This window comes from Sorex araneus, chromosome X (genome assembly GCF_027595985.1).
Source record: "Sorex araneus isolate mSorAra2 chromosome X, mSorAra2.pri, whole genome shotgun sequence".
Taxonomy (NCBI): Eukaryota; Metazoa; Chordata; class Mammalia; order Eulipotyphla; family Soricidae; genus Sorex; species Sorex araneus.
The window spans coordinates 129,055,478-129,069,372 of record NC_073313.1 but is presented as its reverse complement, the minus strand read 5'-3'; positions in this window follow the sequence as shown (position 1 = coordinate 129,069,372).

Here is a 13,895-nt window from a genome sequence, read left to right as displayed (position 1 = left end):
ATTCCTGAGTGTAAAGACATAAGCAACCACTGTGCATTGCCAGGTGTGACCCAAAAAGCAAAAAAATATATGGTTACTGAAAGGGTAATGTGCATATCACTTTACCTCCTTAGAACACTCAGTTCTTGATGTCGTTTCCAAATATCATTGTCATAGTGGTTCCTACTCTGTTCTAACTGCACACTCCACCAAGTGGAAAGCTTCCTACCATGAACCAGTATTACTGGCTCTTGTTTGTACTGTCTTTGGGTCTTACTAAAATGCAAAATTTTTATTTTAATATAGAAAAATGAGTGAAATAATTTTGTTTGTCCCTCTCCCCATGATCATTTTATTCTCATGATATACTCCATGTCTATCCATGCATAAGAAAATTTCATGACTTCATGACTTAATTTTTCCTAAAAACTGTACAGTGTTCCGTTGTACAGATGTATGAGAGATTTGTTATCCACTTCTTTATCTACTTGGGTAGTTTTCATATTCTAGCTATTGTGAATAGTGCTTCAAAAGAAATAGGAATAGGGATACCTCTTCTGCGTTGTGTTTTTGAACTACTAGGTTATATTCCCAGGAGTGGTGTTGCTGGGTCTTATGGATGCTCAATATCTATTTTTTTGAGAAATGTCCATGTTGTTTTCCAGGAAAGCTGGATCAATTGGCATTCCTACCAGCTGTGAATGAGATTCCCATTCTCTCTGCATCCATGCCAACGCTAGTTGTACTTTTGGAAGAACAGAGATGTGTGCCAGTCTCTGTCATTTGAATGACATCTTGTTGTTATTTTGATTTGCATGTTCCTGTTACTCAGTGATGTAGAACACTTCTTCATGTGTCTTTTGTTTATTTGTACTTCTCTTTGAGGAAGTTTCTGTTCATCTCTTCTCCCCATTTTTTTATGGAGTTGTGATTCTTATCTTGTGAAGTTCCACAAGTGCCTCACATATCTTGGATACAAACTCCTTATCAGATGAGTGTTGGGGAAAAATTGCCATTCCTTGAACTGTCTTTGTATCTGGTCATCATTTCCTTTTAACTGCAAAAACTTCTTAGTTTACTGTTGTCCCATGTTTTCCCACTCCCCTATGAACACGGGTTTCCCTCTCTGTCCCGCAAGACTGGACTTGAAGAGAATTTTTAAGGCTGGGAAGAGAAAAACTGTGGCAGAAATACACATTCGGTGACCAACCCTGATCAGTGGTGCCAATGCCTGGATGCTCCCATACCAAGGTCAGACCAGCAGGCACCAGCGAATCTCCCCTTCCATATCCATACCACCTACATCTTCATCTTGGTCTCTGATATGAAACTCTCACCAGGGCAGCCTGGCTAGACCAAATATATTGGGCCAATAGCCTATTATCCCCAATTCCAATCAACATTTTCCCCAAACTCTCAAACATAACAGTGAGCATAAGAAGCAATGAAACCCTAATCCAAATGCAAAAGTAAGTTCACGCCAAAGAACACATTCCCTGAATCAGTGCAAGAGGCTACAGACAATTACACAGGATCACCAAGAGGAAGAGAACATCCTTGAAGGGGAAAGCAGAGACTACTTACTGCCCACTGAGTTCCTCGACAGTTTTTGCAGGCAGTGTGGGGGGATATACTGGAAGAAACAAACTCCTAACCATCACAAGCTCCATGGGAAAACAGCATAGAACTCCACGACAAGGAGTCAATGAAAATAGATGCCCTGAAATCTCAAAAAGAATACCCACATACATAATCTCTCTGATAAAGAATTCAGAGATGAAATAATAAGAACGATTAATGAGCTTAAGGAAGCAGTAGAACAGACATCCAGTAAAATTCAGGAGGATATGAGAGATACAAGTATGGAAAGACAATAAAATACAAGAGGGAGTGAGAGCATAGATAAGAGAACTACTAAACAGAAATATTATTGATTAGAAAACATTTGTAGATGAAATGAAAAACTCAGTGGGTGACCTCAACAGTAGAGTAGCAGCAGCTGAATACAGAATCAGTGAGCTTAAAGATGAGGTACAGAAAACCTTCAGGCAACAGAAAAAGGTGGGAAAAGACCCCAAAATATCTCCAGAGCAAGCAAGAGAACTGTGGAATAAACTCAAGAGTAACATATAACAATCACCAGAGCAAACATTTAGTATCAATATTGCAAATAAAAATGCTTAAAAGGACAGAGAGAGAGACACATAGAGAGAAGAAAATCTCCTGGATAGAGGCAGGCAGGGGAGTGGGGGATGGCAGAAGATGCTGGGAAATATACACTGGTTGAGAAATGGGTGCTGGAATACTTTATGACTGAAATCCAATCATGAACATCTTTGTAAGGGTTTATCTCACAGTGAGTGATTCAATAAAAAAAGTTTAAAAATAAAAAATCATCAGAGCCCCCGATGGATAGGAAGGCAATCCCAATGAGGCAGGAACAGTTAGATAGCATTGTTGAAAAGTTCCCAGATCTGGAGAATGCAAGCATCCAGATCCAAGAAGCCCAAAGGGTACCAGCTAAAAGAAACCATAATAAAGAGATCCCAAGACATATCCTAATTAAAATGATGAATACCATAATCAGAGATACAATACTGACAGCTGCAATATCAAAGAAGAAAAACAAATAGTGTCCTTTAGATTTACAGCAGACCTATTGAACAAAACCCTCTGAGCCTGAGATCAGTGGTGGGGTCACTGTCACTGTCACTGTCATCCCGTTGTTCATCGATTTATTCGAGCAGGCACCAGTAACGTCTCTCATTAAGAGACTTATTATTACTGTTTTTGGCATATCCAATATGCCACAGGTAGCTTGCCAGGCTCTGCCGTGTGGGCATGATACTCTCGGTAGCTTGCCGCGCTCTCCGAGAGGGGCGGAGGAATCGAACACAGGTCGGCCGCGTGAAAGGCGAACGCCCTACTACTGTGCAATCACTTCACTTAATGAAATGAAGGCCTCATAACGAATACTTTACCCAACTAGACATTCACTCAGAGTTGAAGGAATGATGCACAACTTTATGAATAAACAAGAGATCAGGAACTTCATAGACACAAAGCCAACTTTAAAAGGAGGACTGAAGGGACTACCGCAGAACAAGACAACCCCTACAAGCACAACAAACTTCTACAAAATGATGGCACAAAATCCTATGACAATAATCTCTCTACATGTCAATGGTCTTAAGTGCACCAATTGATAGACAAAGAGTGGCACAACGGATTAAAAAACTAAATCCAACATTCTGCTGAGTGCAAGAAACACACTTGAATAGTCAGAGCAAACACAGAGGAAACACAGACTCAAAAACCCTTGAAAAACAATTCTTCAAGCAAGCAACTTCTTCAGAAAAGACCAGGATGGCCATATTGTTGTCTGATTTCAGGCTGAAAAACGTTAAAAAGACAGACAGTGTGTATTTTCTAAAGGGCTGCAATGCTCTATCTCTCTCGCTGCTCGTGTTTGGTGGTCTCTGATTCCCCCACCCCAGGAAGGCCGATGGCGATGGGCAGGTGAAGGAAGGAAAGAGGCCAGTTGATTGGTCTCAAGTGCAGTTTATTCCAATCTCACCTCCATTCTCCTCTGATTCTTCCTCTGCCTCTGCCTCTCTCTCCATTATCCTTCATTCTCCTATGGATTCCACTTCAATCTCCTTCTGACTCCTCCAGCCCATTCTCACGGTCTAGTTAAATCCCAAAGCATGAGAGGTTGGGGCTTGCACATAGGTGTGGTCACAGTCAATAGGTTAAAGTCTTTCCCTCAGTGGAAGCTTCTTCTAGGACAGATTCTCATCCAGCAAGACAACTCTCCCAAGACTGAAATTCCAATTATGGGTGTGTTTCTACTTTCTCAGTCCAACATACATTCATAATATTACTCATTTTTTATGAACACAGTAAGAGATACATTAAGCTTATAGAATTTGTCTCCTTGGGCCATCTCAATCTCAGACTACAGTGCTCAGGCCAGATTAGTCTTTCCTATCCCTAGCAGGGTCCTAATCTCGTCATTACTTTTGGATCATGACAGCATTTGTTTATGACCATGTTTTTATAGTTGAGTATTTTGGCGCTTTGGCCTGGCCCATTTTGATGCCAGGGTAGCTCACAGTTTGCCCTGGGTCCATTCAGTCCCTCGTCGGGACCCTGCTTTGGGGTCCTAGGAGCTAAGGGCAACTGAGGCTTAAGTCGACAAAGCAGATGTCCGGGAATGAAAATTATTTGGAGTCAATTAACTCCCAAGTTACAAAAGCATATTATTAACTGTCTTCATTTGTCCATGCAAAAAGAACATTGTTTTAAAGTAAACTATGCAAAAGACATAAGGAGGGAGAAAAGTAACATGTAACTTACAATACAAGTGTAGTGTCCTTAGAAGGATCTGACCTTACAAGTTTTCCACTGACTAGGGGAATGAGTGATAGACCGGTTGGTAAAGAGAACACAGAGAAGTTACAGTTAAGCACACAAAGGAATGAGAGTGACTTGGGAGTACTGTGATGGGTGTAACCAGAAAAACCTAAGCTCCCTGTAGCAAGGGAGAAAGGACAAACCAATGTTTTCCTACAGAGAGAGAAGGTCATATCTAAATAATCAAGGGGTATGTGTATCAGGAAGAAATTACACTCCTACACATACATGCACCCAATGAGGGGCCAGCAAAATACTTCAAATAATTGCTAATAGACTTCGAGGAAGACAATGGTAGCAACACAACGGTAGTTGAAGACTTCAACATTGCTTTGTTACCTCTTGATAAATCAGTGAGACTAAAACTCAGCAATGTAATACCCTCTTTAAATTATTAAGTGGAATATTGGGTGATAGTAGATATATACAGGACTATTCATGCTCAAAATGCTGAATACACATTCTTCTCCAGTGCACAGGGGACATTATCCAACATAAACTATTTGCTGGGCCACAAAACAAACCTCCATAAAATTAAGAAGATAGATATTGTATCTTTCTTTCAAGACTATGATGCACTAAAAATATAAGTTCATCAGACCCAGAAATGGAAAATCAAATCAAACACCTGCAAATTAAAGTGTTCTCTACTGAACAGCCACTGGCTTAGAGAGAAAATCAAAGGATTCTTGGAAACAAATGAGAATGAGGACATGAGCTACCAAAACTTGTGAGACCCAGCAAAAACAGTGTTAAGATGAAAGTTTATAGCTTGCAAGCACTCATCAGGAAGGAAGAAAGAGCAGACATAAATAACTTAACTTCACAGTTTAAGATCTTGGAAAATGAAAAACAAAAGAATCATACAGGAGAAATAAAATAGTAAATCTTAGAGCAGAACTTAACAAGCTAAAATTACTTTAAAAAATCCAAAACATCAATGAAATCAAGAGATGGTTCTTTACAAAAAAAATTAACAAAATCAATAAACTACTAACAAGATTCATAAAGCAACAGAAAACCCTAATAAACCAAATCAGAAATGAAAGGGGATACATCACAACAGAAACCACAGAAATTCAAAGGCTTATCAGAGATTACTGTGAAAATCTTTATACCATGAAACAAGAGAACTTTGAATAAATGGGTAAATTCGTGGAGTCCTATAATCTCCCAAGCTTTAAGTTAGAAGATTTAGAATACTTTAACCAATCTTCACCATTGAGGATATTGAAATGGCAATCAAAAATCTCCCCTAAAACAAGAGTCCAGGCCCAGATAGATTCACTAGCGAATTCTTTCAATCCTTTTTAAAAATATTTTATTAGTGAATCACTGTGAGGTTCACTTACAGACTTACAAATGTTTGTGCTTGCATTTCAGTTATACAATGGTCAAGTACCCATCCCTCCACCAGTGCCCATTTTCCACCACCAATGGTCCCAGCTACTGGCAATCCAAATATCACCCTGATACCAAAAGTAGTTAGAGACACCACAAAACAAGGTAATTGCAGGACTATATCCCTGACGAAAGCAGATAAATAGATCCCCAAAAAGTTCTAGCAAACAGAATACAAAAACTCATCAAAAATATCATAACTATGACCAAATAGGATTAATACCAGGGATACAAAAATGGTTTCACATTAGCAAGGCAATCAACATAATACAACGAATCAATAAAAGAAAAATAAAAACCATTTAATCATATCAATAGATGGAGAGAAAACATTTGACAAGATCCAGCATACATTCATGATAAAAACTCTCAATAAAATGGGAGTTGAGGCAACATTCTTCAGTATAGTCAAAGACTACAGCAGCATTACTCTCAAAGGGGAAAAATATAAGCCTTCCCCCTAAGATCAGGCAGAAAAAAATTTCTTTATTATCACCATTCCACAGCAGTAGGGCGTTTGCTTTTCATGCAGCTGACCCGTATTCGATTCCTCCGCCCCTCTCGGAGAGCCCTGCAAGCTACCGAGAGTATCACACTCATATGGCAGAGCCTCACAAGTACCTGTGGCGTATTGGATATGACAAAAACAGCAACAATAAGTCTCACACTGAGAGACGTTACTGGTGCCCGCTCAAATAAATCGATGAGCAACCAGATGACAGTGACAGTGATCACCATTTCTATTCAACATATTACTTGAAGTACTTGCCATAGCAGTTAGGAAAGAAACATATATCTGGGACAAGTGCATCAGCAGCCTGATGGTGCCTTCAGGATTTCTGACACCCCAAAATTGCTGTGCCTTTTGCCAGATCCCAACAACTTGGGACCAAGTTTCCCAAGAAATTTAATGGCCAAAAGTTAGGTATGTGGAAGCCATTCCCACAAACCACCTACAACTCAGCTATACAAGCTCACTTATTGGCCTTATTGCAGAGACCCATAAACAAATCTCGAAAGAGATCAAAAACCACAGCTAATCCAGAACCAGCACATAGCTGAATAGATTGGGGTAAGTCCGAGTGGGGCGGGTTGGTTTGGTGGCCTACCCAAGTGGAGCCCAAAGCTGCCACTTGCTTCCACAATCCAAAATCGCTGCCATACCCCTGGGCTGATTCCACCATCTCAGGAAGGACTTCACAAAGTTATAACGTGCTGAAAATTCTGCTATGCGAGTTTGTGACTGAAATCTGCAGGCTTTCTCAGAGTTGGGCTGGGTTACCTCCCCCCACTTCCCAATACTAACAGAAGAACTGGCAATAACCCCCAAGAACCAACTCCAGCGCCACCCTGTAAGCTCTACTACAAGCCTTACTCCAGAGACCCATAAATAAATCTCGAAAGAGATCAAAAGCCACAAGTTAATCTCAGACCCACATATGACTGAAGAGACCAGGGTCAATAAGTGGGGTGCGGGTTTGCCTGTGCCTGCCCAAGCAGAGCCCCCATCAACCACTTGCTTCCACAATCCAAAATCGCCACCATACTCCTGGCCTGACTCCACCATCTCAGGAAGGACGTCACCAAGATACAATCTACTGAAAATTCTGGTATGCGGGTTTTGTGACTGAAATCTCCAGGCATTTTGGGGGTCAGAATGGGCTACCTCCCCCCATCTCCCTGTATTTTCAGAAGCCTCGCTAGTCACACCACACCCTAAAGCTGCCAACCAATTAAAAAGCTACTCCAGCCTTACCGTCCCAATAAAAATACCGAATGCCCTGAACAAACACCATGACCTCTTAGCACCTATATTGCAAATCACAGCACATAAAAGGAAAAGGAGAGAGAGAGCAAAAAGGAAAGTGCTTCCAATAGAGGGAGGCTGAGAGTAGGGGTGAGGGGATGGAGGCTGGTGGGGAAACTGGGGACATTGGTGGTGGGAGGTGTGCACTGGTGGAGGGATGGGTGCTCGATCATTGTATAACAAACTCATTTATAAACAGCTTTGTAATGGCCTATCTCACGATATCCAATTAATTTTTTTTTTGCTTTTTGGGTCACACCTGGTGATGCACAGTCTCATGCACTCAGGGATCACTCCTGGCAGTGCTCAGGGGACCATATGGGATGCTGGGAATCAAACCCGGGTCGACCGCGTGCAAGGCAAACACCCTACACGCTGTGCTATCGCTCCAGCCACTCCAATTATTTTTTTAAAGTGATGTGAAGTTTATGCCCAACTCAATCTGCTTTACCAATGACTGCCAACATGCTCACAGCCGTTCTCCACACACTTAGGCTGAGTCCTCACCCAAGAGTGAATGTATACTTGGACCAACTTCTCATACCTCACAGCACTCATATTCCAAGAGTAGTGCACCACATTTGATGGGTTTAAAGTATAAGGTAACTAATCTTAGAGAAAAATATATGTATATATGCATATCCATGTATATATAAGAAGATATATATACATATATGTGTATATATGCGTATATATACATGTTTGTATATATATACATATATAAGCACACAAGACTCAAGCTTTAACAACATATTAGTACTCTCTTATAGAAGGGCTTAACGGCCCCTGGGTGAAATGCAAAAATCTTCACAAACTTCCCTCTAAGGAAACATTTTGGAGCATTTTCAGCGGTTTTTCATAACAAACAATGCAAAATAAATTATTTTGGTTCCACTTTGGGCTGGGGATTGGGGTTCTTAATGACGGTGAGAGTGGTGTTAGAATATTAAATGTAATCCAGTATACTTAACTACTTTATAAAATTAAATTAAATTAAAAATAAAAGACGACCATGCACAAACAAATAGAGAAAAAAATTGACAAATTCAAAGACTGAAAATTGGAGTATTTCATTTCAAACTTTATAGATAATATATGTAATCTGAATATATATATATATAATCTGAATAAGGTAGTGAGTTAATGAAGTGGACTGAAGGATAAAAAAATAAAATGAAAATAAGACTTTTATTTTACGCAGTGTATATGGCAGGAAGCAAGATGATATGAGGTTTAATGACGTTTTCTCCATACCACCATGACTAGGTTTGATGCAAGGAATTTTCACTTGTTTTTCCAAACGAGGACTGACTGTTTCATACAAATGACAGTATATGATTTGGGGGTGGGGGGACAGAGGGGTGTCACACCCTGCCATGCTCAGAAATTACTCCTGGCTCTGCACTCAGGAATTACTCCTATCAGTGTTCAGGGGTTTATATGGAATGCCTGGGATTGAACCAGGTTGGTCATATATGTAAGGCAAACACCATACTCCCTGTATCATCACTCTGGCCCAAGTATATGCTTCTTTATAATAATATTTCCTCCTCCATGATTCCAGTCTCAGGGAATATCCTTCTCTTTGGCAATGAGACTTCAGCACTTGAGAAAATGTATAAACATGCTTCTCCTCTAAAATACCATAGATTGCAAAAAAAATCTAGGACAGGAGTTATTGTTTGTTTTAGAGATGGCTTTGTGTTTTTCTCTTAGGGTCACTCCTCTTAAAGATAAAGAGGATGGCATTCTTGGATCCTATCATTGGACCACTACGGCTAGTTGGCTGAATATTGCTGAGAGTGGTTACGAGGCTCTGCATTGATCCTAAAAATCTGGTCCCACAGACCCAGCAGAAATTGTCACAGAGAATGAGATACACACACACACACACACACACACACACACACACACACACACACACACTATCCAAGCTTTAAGGTCATCTGAGCAGCCATCAGTGAGGTCACAAGCAGGCCATTTATTCAATGCAATATGTGAGCCATTGTTTAAGTTGATAGAGACATTAAGGAGAGTTAGTAAGCACATCAACATTCAATAGGTACATGAAGAACAAAGAAAGAGGTATTTCACTTAGCCAGTCAGCATTCACCATTAAAGCATATAGTCCTAACAATTTATTGTCCTGCTTTTGCCTATGTTGCCACCGTCACCTACATCTAAATGATCTTAACTCTTTTTTTAGGCTTAATAAATGTTTATTTATTTTATGTTACTCTGAGTCTTAAGATTTTTACATAAACTTCCGAGATACATAGCTCAGTTGGGAATCTCTGGAAATCTCTTTATTGTGCTTCAGTTCTTGATCTTAAAGTACTTTCAACCACCCATAATCTGGCCAAGAGTTGGTTAAATTTTCTTTAATTTTCCCCTTTAATGTTGTTTGATGAGTCCTTCCATATAACAATAATTCCACATGATTATCTTACCACCCTTAAGAATTTAGACTACTGATGGGCAAGGGAGATAATACGGGAGATAAGGTACTTTATTTTGCATGCAGCAAGACCCAGTTTAGTCTCTAGAGTTGCTTACCATCTCCTGTGCACCCTTGGGATCACTCTTGAGCACAAAGCCAGGAATAGTCCCTGAACACTGTTAGTGTGGCCCTCAAATAAACAAAAAATAATGTACCTACTGAAATAACAGAGAAATAGCTAAGTGAGATAAAGCTCATGCTTTTGAATGTAGAAGGCCTGGATTCATTTTCTAGCATTGCATGGTCCGCATGGTCCCTGAGCACCACCAGAAGTGACTCGAGTACTGAGTCCGGAATCACCTATTTTGTCTATTGTTTTAGTTCCCTGAAGCTCTTTTTCGGAACAGCAATGGCATGGTAAGACTCTGTTGAAAAAAAACAAACATATTATTCTTTTATCAGCACCAGTTTTTCTTATTGGAGAACAAGGCAATGTAAAACTGATGAAATCAATGTGACAAATATATCAAAATATAGCTGGAGTCTCCTATTTTTCACTCTTAATGTGAATGTTATGGAAGTCTTGGTCTGAAAACGTCCTTAGTGCTTTTATTCTATTCTTTCCTCATAAGTCAGTCTATTCTTTACTGGGCCCATTATTGCTCACATATATTATATTCTAAAAGATCAAACTAATTTGCTCATGGGGACTATCCTAACCTTAGGATTTTAGTTAGAATTTCCCACAGGGTTACCTTGCACTCAATGTCTAGGAAATCTCACTTTTTCCGGAAATTGGTTCCCATACAACCTTGTTTTTTTCCTGTGGCTCCGCATCCGACCAGTTATCTCCCTAGTGTCATGATAGCCACCTCTCACCCCCCACCCACATTTGCATGCTTTTCACCTAAAATGTCCCTGGAATATACAGGAGACTCACAGAAGATCATAATGTTACAATGGGAGCAGAAGGGTGGAGCTCCAGGTTGAAATTGTCACTTTAAATCTCTCCTATCAAAGAAATATTAAATCAAAATAGATAATGGAAGGATTGTGGGTGGGAATGGCAACAGATAAAAGGAAGGCTCCAGCTAGTCTCTCATCTCTGTCTTTTTGTATTATTATTTTTAATGAAATTGTGACTTACTTACCAAAGTCATCCTTCCTTCCTCCCTTCTTTTAAATTCGTATAATGATCAACGGGATGGTGACTTGGGCCTTTTAAAAAATTGTTTTTATGTTTGACCTATATTTAAATACTGTGATACCATGATTTACAAAGTTCTTAATAATATAGTCGTTTTAGGTATTCAGTGCTTCAACACCAATCCCACCACTGGTGTGACCTTTCCTCCACCAATGTCCCCAGCATCCCACCCCCACCAAGCCTGCCCCCTTAGCTGACAGGGACTTGGACTTTTAATGGTGAATTTAGTAGGATAGAGACAGTTTATGTCTCTAGTATGTCTATGTAGGAGCTACAGACCGTTTGTAATCTTGCACCATTGTAACTTGAGGTAATGCAGTTATTTTTTTTAAACATTCCCTTAAATTTAAAGATGTTGAAGTGAGTCTGAAGCTCCTGTGGGGACATATTTCCTTGATGGCGGCAATGTTTTGTCCTAAGTGGGAAAAAGGAAAAGCATTATTTTCTGAGAAATTGGAATTCACTGTGAGTTGCAAAGGTTTTTGTTTATTTGGTTTTTGTTTTGTTTTGTTTTAAAAAGACACACCCACTTTATTTATTTTTTGCTTTTTGGGTCACACCCAGCGATGCACAGGGGTTACTCCTGGCTCTGCACTCAGGAATTACTCTTGGCGGTGCTCAGGGGACCATATGGGATGCTGGGATTTGAACCCGGGTCGGCCGCGTGCAAGGCAAACACCCTACCCACTGTGCTATTGCTCCAGTCCCCTTGTTTATTTGGTTTTTTTTTGCAGTAAATACTTAACTTCAATAAAGTTAAGCATGCGACATGCTATACTTCTGGAGTCTACCCAGAACTATTTCAGTTGAACAAAAGCTACTCCTAATACGCCTACCACTTAGTAATTCAAGGATTTTAAGAGACCTGTGTTGTAATTGGGGTCAGAGCACTCTGTGTGTCGGGGGGGAGGGGTTGATATAGCATTAACTTCTGTTTGACAGTACTGACTCAAGAACATTGTAGTTTACAGATTTTTTTAAATTGAAGCCATTTTTTTTGCCCCAGAAATCCAAAATTGTTCCTTAGTTACTACATTATTGAAGATTGCACAGTAATTTTTAATGAACATCTATGGCCTGAATTTGAAGGCTTTTACTTGTTGGGCAATTTTTTTTCCAAGGGGAGATATTTTTGTCTCAGGGCTGGAGCGATAGCACAGCGGGTAGGGCATTTGCCTTGCATGCGGCCAACCAGTGTTCAATTCTTTCACCCCTCTCGGAGAGCCCTGCAAGCTACCAAGAGTATCCCCCCCACACACAGCAGAGCCTGGCAAGCTACCCGTGGTGTATTCAATATGACAAAAAGAGTAACATCAATATAAAGTAACATCAATATAAAGTAACATCAATATAAAAACAGTAACATCAATAGAGACATTACTGGTGCCTGCTCGAGCAAATCAATGAGCAACAGGATGACAGTGATACAGTGATACAGTGATGAAATTATATTGATTTGTGATTGCTTTATTATACCATAAAAATTTCAGGAGTACAGCATCACACCTCTACATGTATTAGTGCCATCTCACCCAGTACCAAAATTCCAGTGCAGTACACTATCACAATCACACAATTTAACCTATTCTTCTTTCTTAGGGTAATCACTCTATTTCCCCAGATTTCTAGAGTTAGTTATGTTGTATTTTGCCACTTTGTTTGTTTAGGTTATTTATACCCTCTATGTGAGTGAAACCATCCAAAAATTGTCAATGTATGTCTTGCTTAGCAGAATTGTCTCAGCACCATACATGCCATGAAAGCAATAATTTTATCTTTTTAAATGTTAAAATAATATTCCATTATATTCAACCAACAACTTTTCATCCAGTCATACATTGATGCATATTTAGACTGATGCTGTTTTAACCATTGTAAATAATGCCCCTATTGACAAGAGGTGCAAAGATTCTTTAATATTAGTGTTTATTTGTCCCTTACAAAAATAGCTCATAGTGTTATTTCTGAATCAGACACTTCTATTTTTAGTATTTTATATTATATTATTTTGTTTTTATTTACTTATATCTCTACTTACTTTATTACTATTTTTTCTCCCAGGCCATATGATTTTGCTTCTCCAATTTTTCCTGTGATATCATTTTCCTCTGTGAAACTGCCTCTTAGAAGAAATTGTTCTTTCCCATAAGAATCATCTTCATGTGTCAGTAGAAACTCATGTAAGGGCTCATTAGCCATGAGTCCTCTAAGTTCTGCAATATTTCTTGGGTGCTTTTTAAATATGGATATGCTCAATGAAGACAATCTACATGTAAATCATTAAATTCTGCATGTTTAAATATGTGAAGTAAAAATTCAGTACGCTTTAGCTAATAACCCTGTGTACAGCCCCACTGTTTGGACGAGGACCGTCTTCCAGTGCCCATTTATGGTAATGGAATGGCACATATTGCTTCTGGAGAGCAAAATCCTTCAGAAACTTAGTGGATTTTGAAATATGCATGCACTTGATAGCCTGCAGTTTCACAAGTGGCCTTAAAGTGAGTTCGAAGATTTGAACCTCTTGAGCATAAGATTTTAGAGGGTTTTCTGGGTAAATTGTATAGCGAATTATTTTAAAACTACCTAAGGCTGAATACGGAAGAGGAGTAATGGCAACTGAGATTTTTTTCTTTCTTTTCCAG